Source organism: Saccopteryx leptura, chromosome 1 (genome assembly GCF_036850995.1).
Source record: "Saccopteryx leptura isolate mSacLep1 chromosome 1, mSacLep1_pri_phased_curated, whole genome shotgun sequence".
Taxonomy (NCBI): Eukaryota; Metazoa; Chordata; class Mammalia; order Chiroptera; family Emballonuridae; genus Saccopteryx; species Saccopteryx leptura.
The window spans coordinates 184,584,101-184,610,059 of record NC_089503.1 but is presented as its reverse complement, the minus strand read 5'-3'; the positions used below and the strand labels follow the sequence as shown (position 1 = coordinate 184,610,059).

Sequence of the window (25,959 nt, the reverse complement as noted above, 5' to 3'; positions counted from 1 at the left end):
AGCCTAAGATGAACCCAGGCAGGGCCAACCTCTGTTCCTAAAAATATGGGTAAAAACTCTAGTACTGCCCAAAAATTTTGACAGGCAGGATACATAGAGGGGACTTCATGACAAGTTAAGTCAAGACACTCCAGCAGCTATTAAAAATGACTAACATGCATTATTCCCATAGGCTCACTTCACATCTACAGTTGAAAAAGAAGTGGATGCTTTATTTTTTTTATCTTTTTAGCATAACTCCTGCCCCCTCTTTAAAGCTCTGTTGACTAAACAAACAAACCCAGACCTGCAGGCTGGGATATGAAAATGGGACAAGGATAAAATAATTAGCACTACTTGTTAAGACTGTTTATATAGCTAAACCTGTCTTCTTAAGAAAGTCAGCATCTAGTTACATACTGAGAGAGAATGTGCACTAGAAATAGTGTTGTCTGTAACCGGAAAGAATCTGAATGACCCTCAGTAGGAGGATTGGACAAATGAGTTTGGTACAACTGATATGATGTGGTAATACACAGCAGTTAAAATGAGTGAACTGGAATTAATGGGTAAACCTCAAATCATGTTGACTAAAAAGAAAGTTACGAAAAGATATAGGCAGTGTGATCCCATTTATATAAATACAACCTTGTGTGGAAATAAACCGGTGTGTGTGTAACCATGTGTGTGGAAACATAAAACACACACATGGGTTTGAGAGACAGGTGCCAGGAGACGGCGCCTGGATGCAGGGAGAGAGGGAAGTGGGGTGGGCAGGGCTGTAGGGGCTGCACTTGTATTCTAATGGGTTTGTTTTCAACCCGATTATAAACACATCATTTTTTTTCATTTGACTACATGTTTTATGAAATGTTAACAAAGATAAAGATAATGTGTAGCATCATCTGGACTCCTAGATAGTACTTAGTACCTACTCTGTACAGTAGGGGCTAATTTAAAAATAAAAGTAAACTGCCTTTTAAGGGTGAGTCAGTTAAGATCATGGCTATTGTAGTATCAACCAGTGACAGTCAAAACAGAAGTTATGATTTATCATTCCCTGTGCCCTACCACCCATCCTTCTGTGCTCTACCCTCAAACCACATGCAGAGTGTGAAATCAGTACAGTGGGTTGCTGTCACCATTTTCTTTTCATGGAATGGAATGAAACAAAATAAAAAAATATCAAGAGTACGTAGAGTATATGTAGTAGGAATGAATGTTGTTTCATGAAACGATACTTGTGTAAGTGCATGGAAGAGTGTGTGTGTGGTATGTATATGTGGACTGAATTGCAGAGTGAAAGGTATTTGTGTGGATTATGGTCAGAAAGTTTGAAAGCCACTATATTCATTATCTTTTGTTGTGTAACAAATTATCTCCAAAGTAACTTCAAACAATAAAAATTTATTATCTCACAGTTTCTGCAAGTTAGGAGCAGTATAAATGGGGGTCCTGTTTGGGGTTTCTCCTGAGGCTGTTGTCAGGACGTTAGCCAGAGCTATGGTCTTCTCTGAGATTCCTCTGGGGCTGCCTCAGAGGATCCTTCCTCATGGGCCTTGCCACAGGGCTGCCTAAGCATCTTCATGCCTGGAGCCAGCTCCCTCTAGAGCCAGAGCAAGCGATGATGATGTTACCTTACCAGAGTGGGACCTGGCTCTTCTGGTCTGCCTAAGGCCAATCAGTACTGTGTGGGTTCTTGACTTCATGTAGAAAAACTTTCACAGCATGAGTCCAGGTGATCTTAAGAGTAAGTTTAACCCTGGCCTGTATGATGAGTGGTAGAGCGTTGACCCGGCCTGTGGATGTCCCGGGTTTGATTCCTGGGCAGGGCACTCAGGAGAAGTGACCATCTGCTTCTCTACACCTCCCCATTCTCTCTCTCTCTCTCTCTCTTTCTCTCTCTCCCCCCCCTCCCACAGCCATGGATTGATTGGCTTAACAAGTTGGCCTTGGGTGCTGAGGATGGCTCCATAGTCTCCACCTCAGGCGCTAAAAAATGGCTCCAGTCTCAATGGAGCAATGCCTTCAATGGACAGATCATCCTACTGAGAATACCCAGTGGATCCCAGTCGGGCACATGTGGAAGTCTGTCTCTCTGTTTCCCCTTCTCTCACTAAAAAAAAAAAAAAAAAAAAGAGCAAGTTTATTACAGCTGGGGACAGTGAAACAAGGAAGGGCCTAAAACAATAGAAGCAACAGGAGGGCCTAGTTGGGGCTGCCTTGGCTCTCTCAAAACCCCCTGAGAAAGAAATGAGTGGAGAAAAGGGACATTGGAGAGAGGTTCAGGGGGTTAGTTTGGGGACCAGCTGCCACTGCCTACTGCTCCCCTGGTTACAGGTCTCGTGAGGTCCCTTAGAGTTTAGGAGATGCATCCTGTGGGATGGGGAGAGGAAGGACAAGGGAGGGAGGAGGGTGAGTGTGCTCCTGTGCTTCCCATGTCCTTTGTTTAGAGGGTTGTTGATTGTTTTTTAATATTTTATTGATTTTAGAGAGAGGAAGGGAGAGAGTGAGAGAGAGACATAGGAACTTCAATGTGTTCCTGTACATGCCCTGACCAGGGATTGAACCAGCAATCTCTGTGTTTCGGGACAATGCTCTAACCAACCAAGCTATCTGGCCAAGGCTGTTTAGAGGTTTTTTTAAAGAATGGGAGTTTAGGGGTGGTCTTAGGGGAGGATTTCAATATAATGTTCATCAGCTTTCCCCCACCTCCCACTCCCAGCTGCAGTGATCTACCAGCCCCAGGGAAGGGTGCCATCACCCACGAGGGTGTTGTAGCAGGCCTGGGCCTGAGGCCAAAACAATTGAAATGTTATCTCCAAGGAGGTGACACTCTGGATCTGGCTCTAAATTTCTCCGCCAGGTTGTTCAGCTGTCTGTTTCAGTTTCCCTATTCTGTTTGCCAAGGAGTTTTCCTAGCTTTTACTGTCCTGCCTCAATGAGAGAGAGTCCAGGACAGATGCCACTGTATTCTGTAACCTAATCTTGGACCTGACAGTTCTCATTTCTGCTGATGTTAAATAAAAGTCACAGGCTAACCCTCTAACAGTGTGAGACTACCAGGAGGTTGAGATTGGGGGCCAGGAGGTTGGCTACCATGGCCACTGACCTTGTATGCAGAGTGTCTTGGGGAATGTCACTGATTAGAGTTTGGGAATCTGGGGAGCTTATTAGAGGATCAGAGAGGAGAGTGAAAAGCCCTGGCCAGAGATGAACAACCCGGTCCTGAAGGGCAGGATCAGACCTGTGGGATTTGATCCTCCTTCTTCATGCTTGTCATCAGTCACACAGCACACTGCATTGGGTCCACACCACACTACAGAGAAAGACAGAGAGTTCAGAAAAATGAAACATTTAGGATACAATATCTGAAAGGAGAAGAAACTGAGGACAAAGTAAATGTATACTTTTGTTTTTTATGTGTCTGTTGTCTGTGTTACAGTGCACTTTGTTTCAGATAAACCCAGGTCAGAAAACTTGAATTTCCCCGTTAGAGCTGGAAGGGTCTTTAGAGCCTCCATAATTCATGTTCTTTGTTTTATAAATATGCAACATAACGACTGAGTGTTTCTTAGTTTACAAAAAGATTTCTAAAACTCTTCATATAAAATAATTTTTTAATAGAAATTTTCTGAAAATTAAGTAAGACCCTTTTAGAGAAGAAAAACATTCTTGTCCCGGCTGGATGGCTCGCTTAGCCTCATTCTGATGTGTGGAGGTTGTCAGTTCAGTCCCCAGTCAGAGCACATGCAGGAACGGATTGATATTTTTCTCTCTCTCTCAAATCAATAAATAAAATAAATTAAAAAAACATTCTTAGGGCCTCCCGTGTTGACTTACATTATTTTTATTATGGGTAAATCTAGGGATCAACTTCCTTTATACCTAACTATAAATTCAAAACATTTATAAATTAAATAAAGTCACTATCATAATTTTCCAGTTAACCTTCATTTAATGAGCCAGATTGTTTTCTGATATGAATTGCATTCTGGCTGTTGGCTCCTCACATGGCTCCAGTCAGCCCACAGAGAAGCAGGGACACCTCTCATCTGAAAGATGCAGTGAGGAATTCCCTGATCCTACACACCCCTCCCGCCTCCACTTTTCATCTTCTTTGTGGTTTTATTCCTCATAAGGGGTGTCTGGAATTACTGTATCCACTTCCTCTTCTCACATTCTCTTTTTTCCCTCTTTATTGTAAAATAAAGCATAGATACAGAAAGTCATGCAAGGACAAATGTACAGTTCAAGGAGTTGTTCTGAGGTGTCCCTTGTAAGTATCACCCAGGGCAAGAAGTAGGACTTGACCCACAGCTTCCCCAGGCACCCTCTCCCAGTCAGAGCCTCCTACCTTCTCCAAAAGTAACCACCAATTTAACTTTCACAGCAATTACTTCCTTGCATTTCTTCATAGTTTATCACATGTGTGCATTTTTAAACACCATAGAGTTAGTGTTGCTCGTTTTTCTATTTATAGTTCCCTCTGCCAGCCCTTTCTTTATCTTGTGTTTAGTGTCTTGAAGAACCCAGGACTTTGAGCTGTGGGATTTCTCACAGTCTGGATTTTGCTGGTTGTGCACTCACTCCCGGTGCAACATCAGAAGATACAACACTCTAATGATGTCTGCACACTGACCACTGGGTCCAGAGGCTTGCTCAGACTCAGGTTCGGTCCCTTTGGGAAGAGAGTAGGTGGTGTATTACCTCACTTCAGAAGCACCTAATGTTTGCTTGTCTCACTCTTTGTGATGTTAGGAGCCATTCGTGATTATGGCCTAGATCTATTCATTTCTAGGGAGTGGAAAATATGAGAGTCTAGATCTGTAGTTCTTTTTCATTTATGAGTTGAAATTGATGCTCATTGCTAGGTTCTTTAATTTCTACTGGGTGGCAAAAAGGAAATAGTCTAATTCTGTTGTCATTTTTTTTTTAAGTGAGAGGAGGGGAGATAGACTCCTGCATGTGCCCTGATGGGGATCCACCCGGCAACCCCGTCTGGGGCCGATGCTCGAATCAACCGAGCTATCTGCAGTGCCTGAAGCCAATGCTCAGACCAACCAAGCTAGCCTCAGTGGTTGGGGCCAACGCTGAACCAATCGGGCCATTGGCTGCATGCGGGGAAGAAGGAGAAGAGAAGCAGATGGTCTCTTCTCTTGTGTGCCTGAGGATCAAACCAGGGACATCTGTACGCTGAGTCCACACTCTTATCTATTGAGCCAACCAGCCAGGAGTCATCATTTTCTTTTTCATTCGTTAGTTGGAATACTTACAAAAAATACCTCCCCTCATCTACCCTTTAGTTGTGCAGTGATACATTTCATAAAGCAATGGTCCCCAACCTTTTTTGGGCCACAGACAGGTTTAATGTCAGAAAATATTTTCACGGACCGGCCTTTAGGGTGGGATGGATAAATGTATCACGTGACCGAGACAAGCGTCAAGAGTGAGTCTTAGATGGATGTAACAGAGGGAATCTGGTCATTTTTTAAAAATAAAACATTGTTCGGACTTAAATATAAATAAAACGGAAATAATGTAAGTTATTTATTCTTCTCTGTGGACTGGTACCAAATGGCCCACGGACTAGTACTGGTCCGTGGCCCAGGGGTTGGGGAGATGACATAAAGGAAAGCAGGAAAAATGTGTGCGTCTTTCCCTTATTTACTAGTTGTCAGGGTAACTGAGACTGATTTCTTCTCAGCTACTGAAAGTGACTAATTTATTTTTAAGTTTTTTAATAGCATTATAAACTCATAATAATTATACAGTACTCACTGTGGCTCAATATCCCTCTTTGGCCCATGGGAATTTTTTTCAGTTGGCTTCTGGTCCTTTTAGCCTTTGATAGCTTCCTTGCTCTCTGGTATGACAAAGCATGTTTGTATTCATGTGTACTTCCTGCCTCAGAACTAGAACCAGCCATTTTCCCGTGTAGCCCTGGTTTCTTTCAGTGGATAATGGTATTGCAGGACCACAGTGTTAGCACTAGGGATGCTCAGACAGCTGGGAACACCTTATGAGTTCATGCTGATATTTCCAATTCAAATGCATGACTATAGGACTTTTCTTAACCTTGTCTAGCTTGTATCTGCAGCTCCTTCCTTCCACACTGAGAATCCTGGTTCTCGAGGGCACAGTGGGTGATAAGACTTAGAGACCATAGTTTCTTGTTGACTTTATCCCACGTTGCACACCTGGCAGTCTGAGAACTGAGAATACCACCACAATATGACTTCTGAGAACAATTAAAAGCTTTTGCATCTGCTCTGTGCATTCCCTCTATTTTTATGGTTATACCTACTGTATTTCCCCATATATAAGATGTACCTTTTTTCTAAAAATTTGGCGTCTAAAAACTGGGTGCGTCTTAAACAGTGGTGGTAGATTTTTTACTTGCATTTTCCACTTTTTCACACTTGTTGAAGAGTTGTATGAATTTTATGATGAATAAAACTTGAGTTCAATAACTTTATGTAATACATTTTTTTTTCAAATTTCGGGCCCCAAAATTAAGGTGCGTCTTATACATGGGAGCATCTTATACCTGGGGAAATACGGTATGTTGCCCAAGCACATAACCATCACATACTAGGTAGGTTCTCTCCCTTTCAATCCTCAGTTTTAGTTCAACAAGTAACTTTATGTTCATTGCTTGTTACCAGTCCTGTGTCATTGTCACTGTGGTTATTTGATTGTCTGAAGCTTTTTCTCTGGTCAGTTCCTCAGAAAGTCTCATAGAAACTTGGTTCACTTTCTTTCTTGACTATCTCACACTTCTGACAAAAAAGCATGACAGTCAAAGTGCATATGATAATCTGAAGATAATTTTCCCCTTGTTACCTAGGTGCCCAAAGGATTATTTCTTTATCTTCCGCCGTTCCCTTCAAAAGTTCAATAGTTCTGTTAGAATAGGCTTGGCATTGGTCATTCTGGGTCAAATTGGTAGTTATTCCGTGTGCTTTTTCAGTTTGTCATATCAAATCTTTTTTAATTTCAGGAATATTTTCTTGACTTACTGTTTTAGTGTCTATTGTCTTTCCTCACTCTGGTTTACCTTTTCAGGGGCCCATTTCATGTACTGATCCATCTGTCTGCCCCCAGGCATTGTCCCCTTCTCAAATCCATCTCATCGCATTTCTCATTAGCTTTAAATATTTTCCTCATTTCCACCTTCTGCTTCTTTTAAAGCATAGTCTTTTATGTTTATTTACTTTTATGTTCCTTCTAGTTTAGTCTTAATTTCTTTTCCTTTTTATTCATTCAGTAAGATTCCTGCATGTGCCCTGACCAGGGGCCACCTGGCAGGCCCACTAGAGAGGTGATGCTCTGCCTATCTGGGACATTGCTCAGCAACTGAACTCTTCTTAGCATCTGAGGCAGAGGCCATGGAGCCATCCTTAGCACCTGGGTCCAACTTGCTTGAACCAATCGAGCCATGGCTGCAGGAGGAGAAGGGGGGGACAGAGTGGGAGAGAAGCTGATGGGCATTTCTCCTGTGTGCCCTGACCAGGAATCAAACCCAAGACATCCACACGCTGGGCTCTACCACTGAGCCAACCGGCCAGGGCAGTCTTAATTTCTGACGTGATTTTTTCTTTTATTTCTACTTCTTTCATTAATTCTGTTGCCTCATTTCTGAGTTTTTCAAATTTGATTCATTTTGTTCTTGTCTTTTTTTTTTAGTTTACTTCTTTTGAAATAATAGAAGCTTGTGGTTTTGATCTGTTCTGTTAGCATGTCCTTCTGCAAGCTTTTGTCGTCTATAGGTTGTTATTCTACTCCTTGTCCTTTTTCTTATTGTGACTTCATACTTGATTCAACCGCTATGACTTATTTTTATGTGTGTTTTTATGTGTTTTGTGAAAACTTTGGGTGAAATTTTTAAAAATATTTTAATTTTTAAGATTCTTGGCTCTGTTTCCTCCCTGACCTGTGTCTAGACGTCTCTTTCTTGGTTTCTGTTGTCTCCATCCTGCTGAATTTACTTTCCCCTCCAGCACTTTCTTCCAGTGCAGGAATCCTGCCAGCCAAGCATTGTTGAGAATTCTTAGAGGCCCATTGGGCTTTGGCCCCAGCTGGAGTAGGAAAACCCTCTGAGCTTCAGTGCCTGATTTCAGCTGTGCTCTGCTGTGCTTTTTTGAGTGCTGTTAACTCTTTGGGGTTCTCCTACTCCTTAACAGTCAGATGCCTGCTGCTTCTCTCTGCTTTCTTCACACAGGCACTGATCTCGGGTATGGCCTCACCTCCTTGTGTTTGGGGTTCATAGGTGTCTCTTGTCACCTCATTTTATTATAAATGTTTTCCGTGGATTTGAGGATTTGCTCTCTAGTTATTCTGTGTGTCATTAGATTCTAAAACAAGGTGGTTACCTTCTTCCCAGAGTCCTGTTCCCTCTTGAACCACTGCAGTCTGGCTTTGCCCTACCCCACTCACCCTGGAGCTGCCCCTGAAAAGTCCCCACAACATGCACTTACTCTGGTCTCAGGCCTCACCTTTCTTAGTGGCTCTTGGTACAGTTGATCTCGCCTTCTGTTCCAAAACACTTTCTCTATTTGGTGTCCAGGACACCACACATTTTGGTTTTCTCCATCACTAGCTGGTAGACGGCTAGCCTTATTCAGATTGATAAGGGTTTAGAGGACCTAACTTGTCCGAGGCGCCTGGCTAACTAGTAGCACAGCCAGGACCAATTGTAAATGATCTGGTTGAAAGTATCTGTTATGCTACTGTGCTCAGCACGTGGGCAGTAAAGTCTGTACTCTGGAGGAGTTGACACTGTTACTGGGCAGGAAGTGGGAGCACTTCAAAATCCTAGTGAACCTTTTTTTTTTTTATTTTTATTTTTTTTCTGAAGATGGAAACGGGGAGGCAGTCAGACAGACTCCCGCATGCGCCTGGCTGGGATCCACCCGGCACGCCCACCAGGGGGCGATGCTCTGCCCATCCGGGGCGTCGCTCTGTTGCGACCAGAGCCACTCTAGTGCCTGAGGCAGAGGCCAAGGAGCCATCCCCAGCGCCCGGGCCATCTTTTGCTCTAGTGGAGCCTCGGCTGCAGGAGGAGAAGAGAGAGACAGAGAGGAAGGAGAGGGGGAGGGGTGGAGAAGCAGATGGGCGCCTTTCCTGTGTGCCCTGACCGGGAATCGAACCCGGGATCTCCACACGCCAGGCCGACGCTCTACCACTGAGCCAACCGGCCAGGGCTAGTGAATCTTTTAAGTGTAGCCAGGAGCTGGGGACCCGGGAGAGGTCCCAGAGGACTGGGAGAGTTTGAACAAGAGTTGTGGGAGAATAATGAAGAGGAGAGGTAGTTAGGTAGCTGAGGGAGGTCAGGCTATGGAGGATCTGAAAACCAGGTCTCCGAGGCTTGAGAACAGGCTGTGAGGCTCCCGGCCCCTCTGACCAACTCCAGCCTCACAGTTCCCCGGGGCCTCATTTGTGGTTTAGCAGTGTCCTTGCTGAGCCTTGCAGCTCCTCCACCCCATCTTTTTCCCCAAGTCCATTCACCTGAACCCCAGGGAGCACTGTCAACCACCCTCACAATACCCTGAACATCTTGTCTTCTCGGCCTTCCTTCTCTCAACCGGAAAACCTCCAGTCTCAGGTAGCCCAGCCACGTGCTGTGCATGTCCAGGACCCACAGGTGTATCACCCTTGAGTAGGCGAGCCCTTGACCAAGGCCCTCCTCTCTGCTCCCACCACAGCCTGTTGGACCCAGCCAGGCATGCACACTGCCCACCCTGATGGCGTCCTGGCTCCCAGGCCTCTCTTAACAGCTCTGACCCCTGCTGCTCCTGGCAGTTTTGAACATTAATGCTTATAACACAAATATAGTCAGGATTCAAGGGGCCCTGAGGGCCCTGATTTAAGAAATGTCACAAATACTGTGATCTTTACAGCTACCTTAGCAGGGTATCAGAAGAGGACAGATATAATGTGGGGCCCCAGGAGGCCTTTTGGCACAAGGTGGCACAGACCGATGGTGCATTTTCTCTTCCTATGGTCGGTTTCATGACTTCCTGCTTCCCCTGCACTTTTGCTCTGTTCTAGTTGCTAATTCACTCTCGTCTCTGGGCATTCTCCTTCCTTCCTGTCCTGTCATGATTGGGGATAAGTGTCAGGAAGGGACGTGGAGAGAGTTCATAAGTAGAGGTATCTTCATCATCATCATTATCAGTAGTGGTGGTATTTTTTTTTTTTTAATTTAATGCAGTGACATTGATAAATCAGGGTACATATGTTGAGAGAAAACATCTCCAGATTATTTTGACATTTGATTGTGCTGTATACCCCTCACCCAAAGTCAAATTGTCTTTTGTCACCTTCTATCTGGTTTTCTTTGTGCCCCTCCCCTCCCCCACCCCCTTTCTCCTTCCTCGCCCCCTACCCCCACCCCCCTACCCCCATTGCCATCACATTCTTGTTCATGTCTCTGAGTCTCATTTTTATGTCCCATCTATATATGGATTCATATAGTTCTTAGTTTTTTCTGATTTACTTATTTCACTCCGTATAATGTTAGCAAGGTCGATCCATGTTATTGTAAATGATCCAATGTCGTCATTTCTTATGGCTGAGTAGTATTCCATAGTATATATATACCAAAGCTTTTAAATCCACTCGTCCTCTGATGGACACTTGGGCTGTTTACAGATCGTCGCTATTGTGAACAATGCTGCCACAAACATGGGGGTGCATTTCTCCTTTTGGAGCCGTTCTATGGTGTTCTTGGGATATATTCCTAAAAGTGGGATAGCTGGATCAAAAGGCAGTTCGATTTTCAGTTTTTTGAGGAATCTCCATACTGTTTTCCACAGTGGCTGCACCAGTCTGCATTCCCACCAGCAGTGCACAGGAGGGTTCCCTTTTCTCCACATCCTCGCCAGCACTTATTCTGTGTTGTTTTGTTGATGAGTGCCATTCTGGCTGGTGTGAGGTGATATCTCATTATGGTTTTGATTTGCATTTCTCTAATGATTAGTGATGTTGAGCATTTTTTCATATGCCTATTGGCCATCTGTATGTCCTCTTTGGAAAAGGGTCTATTCATTTCTTTTTCCCATTTTTTGATTGGATTGTTTGTCTTCCTGGTGTTGAGATTTACAAGTTCTTTATAAATTTTGGTTATTAACCCCTTATCAGACATATTGTCAAATATGTTCTCCCATTGTCTAGTTTGTCTTTTTATTCTGTTCTTATTGTCTTTAGCTGTGCAAAAGCTGTTTAGTTTGATATAGTCCCATTTGTTTATCCTCTCTTTTATTTCACTTCCCCGTGGAGATAAATCAGCAAATATATTGCTCCGAGAGATGTCAGAGAGCTTACTGCCTATGTTTTCTTCTAAGATGCTTATGGTTTCACGGCCTACATTTAAGTCTTTTATCCATTTTGAGTTTATTTTTGTGAGTGGTGTAAGCTGGTGATCTCGTTTCACTTTTTTGCAGGTAGCTGTCCAATTTTCCCAACACCATTTGTTAAAGAGGCTGTCTTTACTCCATTGTATTTCCTTACCTCCTTTGTCAAATATCAGTTGTCCATAGAGCTGTGGGTTTATTTCTGGGTTCTCTGTTCTGTTCCATTGATCTATATGCCTGTTCTTAGGCCAGTACCAGGCTGTTTTGAGTACAATGGCCTTGTAGTATAACTTGATATCAGGAAGTGTGATACCTCCCACTTTATTCTTCTTTTTTAAGATTGCTGAGGCTATTCATGTTCTTTTTTGGTTCCATATAAATTTTTGGAATATGTGGTCTATATCTTTGAAGTATGTCATTGGTATTTTAATTGGTATTGTGTTGAATTTATAGATTGCTTTGGGTAATATAGACATTTTAATGATGTTTATTCTTCCTAACCATGAGCATGGTATATGCTTTCACTTGTTTGTATCTTCCGTGATTTCTTTTATCAATGCTTTGTAATTTTCCGAGTACAAGTCTTTAGTCTCCTTGGTTAAGTTTACTCCTGGGTACTTAATTTTTTTGGTTGTAGTAGTGAAGAGGATTATTTCCTTAATTTCTCTTTCTGACTGTTCATTGTTGGCGTATAAAAATGCCTCTGATTTCTGAGTATTGATTTTATATCCTGCCACTTTGCTGAATTCATTTATCAGGTCCAGTAGTTTTTTGACTGAGACTTTAGGGTTTTCTATATACAATATCATATCATCTGCAAATAATGATTGTTTTTTTTTTGTTTTTTTTCTCTGAAGCTGGAAACGGGGAGAGACAGTCAGACAGACTCCCGCATGCACCCGACCGGGATCCACCCGGCACGCCCACCAGGGGCGAGGCTCTGCCCACCAGGGGGCGATGCTCTGCCCCTCCGGGGCGTCGCTCTGCCGCGACCAGAGCCACTCTAACGCCTGGGGCAGAGGCCAAGGAGCCATCCCCAGCGCCCGGGCCATCTTTGCTCCAATGGAGCCTTGGCTGCGGGAGGGGAAGAGAGAGACAGAGAGGAGGGGGGGGGTGGAGAAGCAAATGGGCGCTTCTCCTATGTGCCCTGGCCGGGAATTGAACCCAGGTCCCCCTCACGCTAGGCCGACGCTCTACCGCTGAGCCAACCGGCCAGGGCAAATAAATATAGTTTTACTTCTTCTTTTCCAACTTGAATGCCTTTTATTTTTTCTTCTTGTCTGATTGCTGTGGCTAGGATTTCCAGGACTATGTTAAATAAGAGTGGTGAAAGGGGGCACCCCTGCCTTGTTCCTGATCTTAAGTGGATTGCTTTTAATTTTTGTCAATTGAGTATGATGTTGGCTGTGGGTTTTTCATAGATGGCTTTTATCATGTTGAGGTATGTTTCCTGTATTCCCACTTTGCTGAGAGTTTTGATCATGAATGGGTGCTGGATTTTATCAAATGCTTTTTCTGCATCTATTGAAATTATCATATGGGTTTTCTCCTTTTTGTTTATGTGATGAATCACATTGATTGATTTATGAATATTGTACCAGGCTTGCCTCCCCAGAATAAATCCCACATGATCATGGTGTATGATTTTTTCCATATATTGTTGGATCCGGTTTGCTAATATTTTGTTGAGGATTTTAGCATCTATATTCATCAGAGATATTGGCCTATAATTTTCTTTCTTTGTGTTGTCTTTGCCTGGTTTTGGAATCAGAATTATGCTCGCCTCATGAAAGGAGCTTGGAAGTCTTCCTTCCTCTTGAATTTTTTGAAATAGCCTGAGAAGGATAGGAGTCAGTTCTTTGAATATTTGGTAGAATTCAGTTGTGAAGCCATCAGTCCCCAGACTTTTCTTTGTTGGGAGTTTTTTTTATTTTATTTTTTTTATAAATTTTTATTAATGTTAATGGGATGACATTAATAATTCAGGGTACATATATTCAAAGAAAACATGTCTAGGTTATCTTGTCATTAAATTATGTTGCATACCCCTCGCCCAGAGTCAGATTGTCCTCTGTCACCCTCTGTCTAGTTTTCTCTGTGCCCCTCCCCCTCCCCCTAACTCTCTCCCTCCCTCCCTCCTGCGTCCTCCCTCCCCCCACCCCTGGTAACCACCACTCTCTTGTCCATGTCTCTTAGTCTTGTTTTTATGTTCCACCAATGTATGGAATTATGTAGTTCTTGTTTTTTTCTGATTTACTTATTTCACTCCGTATAATGTTATCAAGATCCCACCATTTTGCTGTAAATGATCTGATGTCATCATTTCTTATGGCTGAGTAGTATTCCATAGTGTATATGTGCCACATCTTCTTTATCCAGTCTTCTATTGAAGGGTTTTTTGGTTGTTTCCATGTCTTGGCCACTGTGAACAGTGCTGCAATGAACATGGGGCTACATGTGTCTTGACGTATCAATGATTCTGAGGTTTTGGGGTATATACCCAGTAGAGGGATTGCTGGGTCATAAGGTAGTTCTATTTTCAGTTTTTTGAGGAACCACCATACTTTCTTCCATAATGGTTGTACTACTTTACATTCCCACCAACACTGTATGAGGGTTTCTTTTTCTCCACAGCCTCTCCAACATTTGCTATTACCCGTCTTGTTGATAATAGCTAATCTAACAGGTGTGAGGTGGTACCTCATTGTGATTTTGATTTGCATTTCTCTAATAACTAAAGAAGATGAGCATCTTTTCATATATCTGTTGGCCATTTGTATCTCTTCCTGGGAGAAGTGTCTGTTCATGTCCTCTTCCCATTTTTTTATTGGATTGTTTGTTTGTTTGTTGTTGAGTTTTATGAGTTCTTTGTAAATTTTGGATATTAGGCCCTTATCTGAGCTATTGTTTGAAAATATCAGTTCCCATTTAGTTGGCTGTCTGTTTATTTTGATATCAGTTTCTCTTGCTGAGCAAAAACTTTTTATTCTGATGTAGTCCCATTCATTTATCTTTGCCTTCACTTCTCTTGCCATTGGAGTCAAGTTCATAAAATGTTCTTTAAAACCCAGGTCCATGATTTTAGTACCTATGTCTTCTTCTATGTACTTTATTGTTTCAGATCTTATATTTAGGTCTTTGATCCATTTTGAATTAATTTTAGTACACGGGGACAGGCTGTAGTCTAGTTTCATTCTTTTGCATGTGGCTTTCCAGTTTTCCCAACATCATTTGTTGAAGAAGCTTTCTTTTCTCCATTTTGTGTTGTTGGCCCCCTTATCAAAGATTATTTGACCATATATATGTGGTTTTATTTCTGGGCTTTTTATTCTGTTCCATTGGTCTGAGTGTCTATTTTTCTGCCAATACCATACAGTTTTGATTATTGTGGCCCTATAATATAGTTTAAAGTCAGGTATTGTAATGCCCCCAGCTTCATTCTTTTTCCTTAGGATTGCTTTGGCTATTCGGGGATTTTTATAGTTCCATATAAATCTTATGATTTTTTGTTCCATTTCTTTAAAAAATGTCATAGGAATTTTGATGGGAATTGCATTAAATTTATATATTACTTTGGGTAATATGGCCATTTTAATTATATTTATTCTTCCTATCCAAGAACAAGGAATATTTTTCCATCTCATTGTGTCTTTTTCTATTTCTCTTACCAATGCCTTGTAGTTTTCGTTCTTTAGGTTCTTTACATTCTTTGTTATGTTTATTCCTAGGTATTTTATTTTTTTTGTTGCAATCGTGAAGGGGATTATTTTTTTGAGTTTGTTTTCTAATATTTCATTGTTGGCATATAGAAAGGCTATGGACTTTTGTAAGTTAATTTTGTATCCTGCGACCTTACTGTATTGGTTTATTGTTTCTAGTAATTTTTTTTGTGGAGTCCTTTGGGTTTTCGATGTATAGGATCATATCATCAGCAAAAAGTGATACCTTTACTTCTTCTTTTCCGATATGGATGCCTTTTATTTCTTTGTCTTGTCTGATTGCTCTGGCCAGAACTTCTAGCACCACGTTAAATAAGAGTGGAGAGAGTGGACAACCCTGTCGTGTTCCTGATTTAAGGTGGAAAGTCCTCAGTTTTACGCCATTTAATATGATGTTGGCTGATGGTTTATCATATATGGCCTTTATCATGTTGAGATATTTTCCTTCTATACCCATTTTGTTGAGAGTCTTAAACATAAAATTGTGTTGTATTTTATCGAAAGCCTTTTCTGCGTCTATTGATAAGATCATGTGGTTTTTGTTCTTTGTTTTGTTGATATGGTGTATTACGTTAACCATTTTACGTACGTTGAACCATCCTTGAGATTCTGGGATGAATCCCACTTGATCATGATGTATTATTTTTTTAATATGTTGTTGTATTCGATTTGCCAGTATTTTGTTTAGTATTTTAGCATCTGTATTCATTAGAGATATTGGTCTATAGTTTTCTTTCTTTGTGCCATCCTTGCCTGGTTTTGGTATGAGGGTTATGTTGGCCTCATAAAATGTGTTTGGAAGTATTGCTTCTTCTTCAATTTTTTGGAAGACTTTGAGTAGAATAGGAACCAAGTCTTCTTTGAATGTTTGATAGAATTCACTAGTATAACCGTCTGGGCCTGGACTTTTATTTTTGGGGAGGTTTTTAATAGTTTTTTCTATTTCCTCCCTGCTGATTGGTCTGTTTAGGCTTTCTGCTTCTTCATGACTCAGTTTAGGAAGGTTGTATTGTTCTAGGAATTTATCCATTTCTTCTAGATTGTTGTATTTGGTGGCATATAGTTTTTCATAGTATTCTACAATAATTCTTTGTATATCTATGACGTCTGTGGTGATTTCTCCTCTTTCATTTTGGATTTTATTTATTTGAGTCCTGTGTCTTTTTCCTTGGTGAGTCTTGCCAAGGGTTTGTCGATTTTGTTGATCTTTTCAAAGAACCAGCTCCTTGTTTTATTGATTTTTTCTATAGTTTTTCTGTTCACTATTTCGTTTATTTCTGCTCTGATTTTTATTATCTCCTTTCTTCGGCTGGTTTTGGGTTGTCTTTGTTCTTCTTTTTCTAGCTCCTTAAGGTGTGAAGTTAAGTGGTTTACTTCGGCTCTCTCTTGTTTGTTCATATAGGCCTGAAGTGATATGAACTTTCCTCTTATTACTGCTTTTGCTGCATCCCAGAGATTCTGATATGTCGTATTTTCATTTTCATTTGTCTGTATATATCTTTTGATCTCTGTGCTTATTTCTTCTTTGACCCATTCATTTTTTAGAAGTATGTTGTTTAGATTCCATAATTTTGTGGGGTTTTCCCCCTCTTTTTTACAGTTGAATTCTAGTTTCAAGGCTTTATGATCAGAGAATATGCTTGGTACAATTTCAGTTTTTCTAAATTTGCTGATATTGTCTTTGTGGCCCAACATATGGTCAATTCTTGAGAATGTTCCATGTAGAGAAAATGTATACTCTGTCGCTTTGGGATGAAGTGTCCTGTAGATGTCTATCATATCCAGGTGTTCTAATATTTCGTTTAAGGCCACTATATCTTTATTGATTCTCTGTTTGGATGACCGATCTAGAGCCGTCAGCGGTCTATTGAGGTCTCCAAGTATGATTGTATTTTTGTCAGTTTTTGTTTTAAGGTCAATAAGTAGCTGTTTTATATATTTTGGTGCTCCTTGGTTTGGTGCATATATATTAAGGATTGTTATGTCTTCTTGATTCAGTGTCCCCTTAATCATTATGAAATGACCATTTCTGTCTCTGAGTACTTTTTCTGTCTTGTAGTCAGCATTATCAGATATGAGTATTGCTACACCTGCTTTTTTTTGGTTTTGTTTGCTTGGAGTATTGTTTTCCAGCCTTTCACTTTGAATTTGTTTTTATCTTTGTTGCTTAGATGAGTTTCTTGTAGGCAGTATACAGTTGGATTTTCTTTTTTAATCCATTCTGCTACTCTGTGTCTTTTTATTGGTATGTTTTATCCATTTACATTTAGTGTAATTATTGACACTTGTGGGTTCCCTATTGCCATTTTATAAATTGCTTTCTGTTAGTTTTGTATCTTGTTTGATTCTTCTCTTTTGTTTTTCTATTGTTTGTTTGTATTCCATACTTCTTTCTTCTGTTGCTACCTTTTTTAAGTCAAGTGTTTTTGTGGTGGTTTTTTCAAGGGTGGTTACCATTAAGTAATGAAAAGGGTACCTACCATATTCATTGTAGTACCCTTTCTTATGAGTATTTCTGTGCTTCATCGTCCTTTGCTACTGTTAATCTTCATCTTTTCTCCCCTTTTTTTTTCTTTTGTTGTCACAGTTTAAGTTTGGTTTTATTGTTTTCTTGGTGGAGCTGTTACTTGTGGTTTTGTTTTCTTTTGTTCTTTGAATCTGGTTGGAAAACCCCCTTTAGTATTTCCTGGAGTGGGGGCTTTCTGATAAATTCTCTCATCTTTTCTGTATTTGTGAATGTTTTTATATCTCCTTCGTACTTGAAGGATAGCTTTGATGGGTATAGTATTCTTGGCTGAAAGTTTCTCTCTTTCAGGGCTTTGAATATTGGGGTCCACTCTCTTCTAGCTTGTAGAGTTTCTGCTGAGAAATCTGATGATAATCTAATAGGTCTTCCTTTATATGTTGTATTCTTCTTTTCCCTGGCTGCCTTGAGAATTTTTTCTTTTTCATTGGTTTGTGTCATCTTCATTATGATGTGCCTTGGAGTGGGTTTGTTGGGGTTAAGAAAACTCGGTGTTCTGTTTGCTTCTTGAATTTGAGGCTTTAGTTCTTTCCACAGGCTTGGGAAGTTCTCATCTATTATTTGTTTGAGTATATTCTCCATTCCATTTTCTTTCTCTTCTCCCTCTGATATACCTATTATTCTTATGTTATTCTTTCTGATGGAGTCAGACAATTCCTATAGGGCTTTCTCGTTTTTTATTATTTTTGAGTCTCTTTCTTCTTCTCTCTGTTGTGCCTCAAGTTGCTTGTCTTCTATTTCACTAATCCTATCTTCTATCTGGGCTGTTCTATTAGCTAAGCTTGTTATCTTGTTTTTCAGTTCGTGAATTGAGTTTTTCATTTCTGTTTGATTTGTTTTTATAGTTTCAATTTCCTTGGTAATATATTCTTTGTGATCGTTGAGTTGTTTTCTGATTTCCCTAAATTGCCTTTCTGTGTTTTCTTGTATATCTCTGAGTATTTTTAAGATTTCTATTTTAAATTCTCTGTCATTTGGCTCCAAGGCTTCCAATATGTTAAATCTTTTCTCCATAGATTTTTCCACATCTATTTGTGTTACCTCTCTATCTTTTGTATCCATAATATTCGATTTCCTTTTTCTTATTGGCATCTGAAGGTGGTCTTGTTGATAGTGTTAATTAGAATTAATAAAGAATAAAAAGGGAAAAAATAAATAAATAAAAGGAAAAAAAAAAAGGAAAACACTCCACACACAAAAAAGTAATAATTTATTATTTCCCCCTTTTTTCTTTCTTCTCCTCCCCTCCTCTCACCTCTTTAGGTAAATATCGTGATGACCTGTGAATTATATTATGCTAAATGGAACAAAAACTGCCTATAATGGAGGGCCTGATTTGGGGTGAAGAGTTAAAGGGGCAAAAAAGGGAGTAGGGACCTACTAAATGCAAAAAAAAAAAAAAAAAGGGAGGATATCTTAGACAAGCATAAAATGATTTGCTTGTAAGTGATGGTCGACTAAGATATATAATGAGAGGGATAAGAGGGAAACAGAACAAAGGAGAGAAAAAATAATAATATTTAAAGAAGAAAAAAATAAAAATAATAAGTAAAAATCTGTTGTATTAAGTGGAGCGAAGACTAAATACAATGGAGACTTTGGGTTGGGAGGAATGCTAGTGAGTTAAAAAGCAATGTAAAAAGTACCCAAAATGCCACAAAAACAAACAAATAAAGGAAAACCAAGAACAAAAGCAGAAAAGAAAAAAAAAAAAAAAAAAGAACAAACAACAAAAAAAAGAACAAAAAAAACTTGAGTCCCAAATTAAATAATTTGTTCGTGATTGAGGATTAAATGGGAGGAAAAGTAAAAGGAGAAAAGAAGAAATGAATAGAAAGGAAAAAATAAGAAAAAGAGAGAAACGAAGGAAGAAAAAAAGGAAAGGGAAAAAAAAAAACAAAAAGAAAACAAAAGGGGAGAGAGTGAGAGTTAAGGGTTTTGGAGTGTAACCCTAAGGGAGAGTAAGGATGAAGAAAAGAAATAAAATGTAACACTCATGGGTAGTGTAGTTCAAGAAAAGGGTAGCCCTGGCCGGTTGGCTCAGCGGTAGATTGTCGGCCTAGCGTGCGGAGGACCCGGATTCGATTCCTGGCCAGGGCACATAGGAGAAGCGCCCATTTGCTTCTCCACCCCTCCGCCGCGCCTTCCTCTCTGTCTCTCTCTTCCCCTCCCGCAGCCAAGGCTCCATTGGAGCAAAGATGGCCCGGGCGTTGGGGATGGCTCTGTGGCCTCTGCCTCAGGTGCTAGAGTGGCTCTGGTCGCAACATGGCGACGCCCAGGATGGGCAGAGCATCGCCCCCTGGTGGGCAGAGCGTCGCCCCCTGGTGGGCTTGCCAGGTGGATCCTGGTCGGGCGCATGCGGGAGTCTGTCTGACTGTCTCTCCCTGTTTCCAGCTTTGGAAAAATGCAAAAAAAAAAATAAAAAAAAATAAAAAAGAAAAGGGTAGCATAAGATGGGCAGAGAATAAAAGGACCGAGGTGGAGGAAATACAAATAATAATAAAGGCAATAAGAAAGAAGAAAGAAACAACAACAAAGAATTAGTGGAACAAGTTATAAAGTCTGTGGATTTTTCTTGATTTTGAGAGGTTAACTTCTTCCTTTTTCTTTTCTCTCCCTCTTCTTGGTCGGTGACTCTGTACCCCAGGTTCTGCCCCTGTGTCACGCTTAGGTAGGGATTTGCAGTTGATGGGATTCTATGGCAATGTCATATAATTGGCTTTAGTCTCGCTGGTAGTCAAGGCTTGTTGGCTTTTGCAGAGTCCAACAATGAGAGAGTTTGCTTTCCTGGAGTCTCTCCCCTAGTCTCCCCTTCCTGAATTAGCAACCTGGTGATCCAGCTATGAGGCTGCCACTGCTTCTGTCTGGGGAGTAAGAGGCTCAAAGAGCTGGGAAATCCCCACTCTATCCTCACTCAGCGCAAGGCTCTGGGTAAGGCGCTGGGATTCAGTTGTTGTCAAGGTGACTGTTCAGCGCCTACCATTCAGTTGGACCACTCAACCCAGGCTTTCCACACTTTGTAGCCTGTTTTGGCTGGAAAGAAGATGCACTATTCGCTGCTTGCTGTATAGGTCTTAATATCTGCCAAGTCCCTCTTGTTAGGTATATCCCTGAATATGGAGGCTCTGTAAATCAGAAGTTGCCCCCACCCCTTTAGCGAAAGGCACTGAAAAATATTATGCCTCTTGTCTTGGATCGCTGAACTGGGAGAGATCTTATCAATTAGAGCCCCGTGGGTGCGCAGATTTCGTGGGTTAAGCTAATTTCAGTGATTGGATCCGCAGCTGTGCTCCAGAGAGTATTTCAGGCTGCCTGCGCGCCCCTCCCCCAACGCTTGATTGTTAGCTCGAATGGCTGGGTGAGGTGCCCCGCCCACGGAGAGAATCTCCTGACTAGGAAAGACAGGTTTAGCGCCCCTCCCGGACTGTGGCACGGGGCGCGCGCGCGGCTTCTCAGTGCACGCCGGTGGTGGCCAGGACTCCCCGGACCGCGGCACGGGGCGCGCGCGCGGCTTCTCAGTGCACACAGGTGGTGGCCGGGACTCCCCAACCGCGGCACGGGGCGCGCGCACAGCCTCTTAGTGCACTCCGGTGGCCAGGACTCTCCGGACCACGGCGCGGGCAGCTGCACGTGTGGGTTGACTCACCACAGGCGTATTCCCTCCTCGGCAACAGTCCTTTCGCTTTCAGTGTGTGTGTGGAACTCTGGGATGCTCCGAGGATAAATTTTTCTGTTTCTAGTTGATAAATTTGTTGAGATTTTGGGGAGATCTGTCGGACGCGCTACTCACGGCGCCATTTCCGTGACGTCACTCTGTTGGGAGTTTTTTGATAACTGTTTCGATCTCATTTGGTATAATCGGTCTGTTTAGGTTTTCTGATTCTTCCAGATTGATTTTTGGAAGATTGTATGTTTCAAGGAATTTGTCCATTTCATCTAGGTTGTCTAGTTTTTTGGCATACAGTTCTTCATAGTATTTTCTTACAATATATATATATATATTTTTGTATTTTTCTGAAGCTGGAAACGGGGAGAGACAGTCAGACAAACTCCCGCATGTGCCCATCCGGGATCCACCCGGCACGCCCACCAGGGGCAACGCTCTGCCCACCAGGGGGCGATGCTCTGCCCCTTCGGGGCATCACTCTGCCGCGACCAGAGCCACTCTAGCGCCTGGGGCAGAGGCCAAGGAGCCATCCCCAGCGCCCGGGCCATCTTTGCTCCAATGGAGCCCTGGCTGCGGGAGGGGAAGAGAGAGACAGAGAGGAAGGAGGGGGGGGTGGAGAAGCAAATGGACGCTTCTCCTATGTGCCCTGGCCGGGAATCGAACCTGGGTCCCCCACACGCCAGGCCGACGCTCTACCGCTGAGCCAACTGGCCAGGGCCTATTTTCTTACAATATTTTGATTTCTGTTGTGTCAGTTGTTATTTCTGCACTCTCATTTCTAATTTTATTTATTTGAGTCCTCTCTCTCTTTTTCTTGGTGAGTCTAGTTAAAGGTTCATCAATCTTGTTTACCTTTTCAAAGAACCAGCTCCTAGTTTCATTGATCCTCTGTATTGTTTCTTTAGCCTCTATGTCATTTATTTCTGCTCTAATCTTTATTATTTCCTTCCTTCTACTACATTTGGGCTTTACTTGCTGTTCTTTTTCTAGTTCTTTTAGATGCAGGGTTAAGTTGTTTATTTGAGCTTTTTCTAGCTTCTTAAAGTATGCCTGTAGTGCTATGAACTTCCCTCTCAGGACTGCTTTTGCTGTGTCCCATAAATTTTGAGTTGTTGTATGCTCATTGTCATTTGTTTCTAGGACTTTTTTTATTTCTTCTTTGATCTCATTCTTAATCCATTCGTTATTTAACAACCTGCTATTTAGTTTCCATATGTTTGAGAATTTTTGAGCTGTTCTGTTGTGGTTCATTTCTAGTTTCATGCCGTTGTGATCGGAGAAAGTGCTTGATATGATTTCAATCTTCTTAAATTTGTTCAGACCACTTTTGTGCCCTAACATGTGGTCTATCCTAGAGAATATACCATGAGCATTTGAAAAGAATGTATATTCTGCTGCTTTAGGGTGAAAGGTTCTGAAGATATCTATTAAATTGAGTTGATCTAGTGTGTCCAATAAGTCTGCTGTTTTGATGGTGGTATTCTTAGTAAACCCCTAGGAACCTAAGGCTAAAGACCACATTAGACTGACATTGTTTCCTTGACTGTACATTCCCATTCTTAGGAATTTGGCTATCTTAGACTAATAAGTGTCCATCTGATAGCGAATGAGAGGAAACCATGCTCCAGAAAGCCTGAAGTCCAGCGGAGCGCAGACATCACTCCACACCCTGTGAGCTATGGGGGGTATAGAAGGCACCAGGAGCAGGTGCACCGGGAGAGGGGTGCAGACTGTGCAGGAGGAGGCCGAACCCATGGCGCTTGTCTGAGTCCCTCCACCCTGAGTCCCTCCACACCCTGAGTCCCTCCACACCCTGAGTCCCTCCACACCCTGAGTCCCTCCACCCTGAGTCCCTCCACCCCAAGAGTAGCTCAGATGCTGCGAGTGTTACTTAAATTAACACAGAAGGAAATTTAATCAGGTCAGGGAATGGGATACAAATCAAGAGATTGAGAATGTGTTTTGTTCTGACTTCTCCCTCTATTTCATTTTCTTCACCTTCTTTTTGTGCCCAACCTTGTGAAAAGTCACCCAGACTTCTGCTCTTCTCAGATAAGTATCAGGTCTTGAATGCTTCTGCCTCTAGCTGATTAAGCTGGGTGAATAAAAAGAACCTTGTCCGAATCATCATTTTGTCAACCAGAAACCATGCCAAGAAAGGCACCTTTACAATTGCCCCAGGCCATTACACTCTCCGTGGGGCCCTGGGCTCCCACTGGAGAGCCCCACTGTCTGCCGGCCAGGCTAAGAAGCCATCCCAGGAAAACTAGTGCTGTCACAGCTCTCCATAAACACACTGGCATTTCCACTAAGGGTTTTCATTCTTTTTCATAAGTTCAAGTTAGAGCATTGAAAAGTTCAGCTGTAAATTCTAGGTCACTTGGGATTTTGAATGTTAGCCAAACACCACATTAACACAAAATTCCATCAGCCACGTACAGTGGAACAATCCTACTCCCTTGAAGGTTTAGTGGACACAGAACACCAGGCTGTCTGTTAGTTGGAAGGGCAGCACCGTAATCGGACTGATGAGAGAAAAATGAGTGTGGGCCATAGATAATTTTGGCAAGTGTTATGCTAACATGCGTGTATCACTGTTGATAGTGTGTTCAGTGTGTGTGAGCTGTCCTGGGCAGTAGGCATGCGGTGCTGAGGGCAGGGGGCTGGGCCAGGAACTTAAAGACCCGGTTCTGGCCTGAGCTGAGCCACTCACTGTGCTGTGGCCCCTGCAACAATCTGAGATTTGGTTCTCTCATTTGGTGCAAAAAGTGTGATTGCCTACTACACAGGATTATAGTGAGAATGAAATGAACCGTGTGAATGGAGACAGCTGAGACAGAAACTCTAAAACCTGTATAAACATCATACTGAGGAAGTCAACAAATTCTGTGTCCAGGGGTGAACAAAACCCAACATTTCTTTTTTTGTGTGACAGAGACAGAGGACTGATAGGGACAGATAGGAAGGGAGAAAGATGAGAAGCATCAATTAGTCATTGTGACACCTTAGTTGTTCATTGATTGCTTTCTCATATGTGCCTTGATCACGGTCCTTCAGCAGACTGAGTAACCCCTTGCTTGAGCCAGCGACCTTGAGTCCAAGCTGGTGAGCCTTGCTCAAACCAGATGAGCCTGCGCTCAAGCCGGCAACCTCGGGGTTCCAAACCTGAGTCCTCTGTGTCCCAGTCCGATGCTCTCCACTGTGCCACTGCCTGGTCAGGCCAAACCCCAACATTTTTATTCTCAACCAGGTGGCTTATGGCTGGCTTTATTTGGCTCTTCCTACAGCAACTAGTTTTGTTTTTCTGATATTACCCTTTGGGGGAAGAGAAAGCACACACAGTGTGCCCTCCACTGGCCCCACAGCACTCCTCTGGCGTGTTCCCTGCCATGCTCGGGAGGCAGCTGTGCAGCAGGCGGACAGGAGGCCTGGCAGCTCAGACAGAAAGTCCTTTAAACAGAGATTGGCAACACTGAAGGCTTTCTGTGGACACATCCCAGTGCACACGAGTACAGGACCGAGCATTCACCTGGGCGCGTTGTCTTGTCATACTCTCCTTGCTCCCCAGGACAGGGACAGTGCTGCTGCCACAGGTTAGTTACTGCTGCCATCACTGTTCTGCTGCTGAGGGTCCCAGCTGAACCAGTGTTGTCGCTGGGACCAAGATAACACCAGGAGTGCTTGAGCCGGGAACCAGACACTTCTCAGAGAAAAAATTCTGTGAAATATATAATATATATTAACATAGTGATATAGTAACATGTTAATATACAAATTAGCATATTTGTGTAAAACTTATGTCTAACATAACTGATGCCCTCGAGCAGAGGGTGATAACTACTGTCCACAAAGGCCAAATCTGGCCTAGTGCCTATTTTTGTCGTTTTATTGGGCCACTCATTTCTTTGTGTATTAAACTTGGTTGCTTTCATGCCATAACTGCAGAGCTGAGTAGGTGTAACAGAGACCATATGACCCACAGAGCCAAAAATACTGACTTTCTACCCCTTAACTGGAAAAATCAGTAGAGCCCTGCTTTAGATCCACGTAGCCAAGATCTCTCAGGGAAGGTCAGGATAGTACTTGGACTCCTTTGCTCTCCACCCTCCTGTCTGTTGTGTCCTGGGCCCTGTGGCCTGGCTGTAGCTGTGTTCAGTCCTCTTCCCTCCAGACTGAGCTCCTGAGGGCAGGCCCTGCAGGGCATTCTCCTGCACCCTCCCACCTCCCAGCAGCCATTCACTGTCCTGGGAGCCTAGGGTCTGCCCAGGGAGGCTGGGCAGGAAGTGTCTAAGTGACAGCTGTGGGTGGAGGAGCCTGGGGTCCTGGGAGGAAAGGAGGAAATGCCACCTAAACTGAGTTTAAAGATTAACTGGGTAAGGGGCGGGGGCTTCACACAATGAACAGCACTGGTAGAGACCAGCAGCTGACAGGGTTCCATCTGGGTGAATGTGGTCCATGTTTGCACCCGTGTCTGCGGTACAGAGGTGAGGGCACCACTGGCCTGGCCCTGTGGTGGCCGGGCTCTGGCTGTGTGGGACCAGCTGCAGCTTTGCAGAGGACTTGGAAGCTGTTTATTCCAGGCTGTAGCTTATCAGCAAGTCCCCACGGGGGGGGGGGGGGGGGGGGGGAATACAGAAGTATTTCCTGCTTTGGGATCTGGATTGTGCAGTTAAGAGGCCGTGTTTCGTGCCAAACATGAATGCATCATTAAAG

The 25,959-nt window shown here is 42.6% G+C and overlaps 1 protein-coding gene and 1 long non-coding RNA gene across 5 annotated transcripts in view; one reads left to right on the top strand and one right to left on the bottom strand.

Annotated features, from left to right (window-relative positions):
- The window catches only part of NID1 (nidogen 1), an 89,950-nt gene that overhangs the window by 49,121 nt on the left and 14,870 nt on the right, over positions 1-25,959 (top strand). The gene's annotated exons all lie outside the window — the stretch shown is intronic.
- Positions 23,180-25,412, bottom strand: LOC136403755 (uncharacterized). Of its 2 annotated transcripts, none has more exons than XR_010751182.1 (4): positions 25,330-25,412; positions 24,776-24,964; positions 24,561-24,696; positions 23,180-23,341 (listed from the first exon to the last, which is right to left on the bottom strand). It is a non-coding gene; the product is annotated as an uncharacterized lncRNA (long non-coding RNA). The 2 variants fall into 2 exon arrangements; XR_010751184.1 differs by having other exon boundaries at positions 25,252-25,406.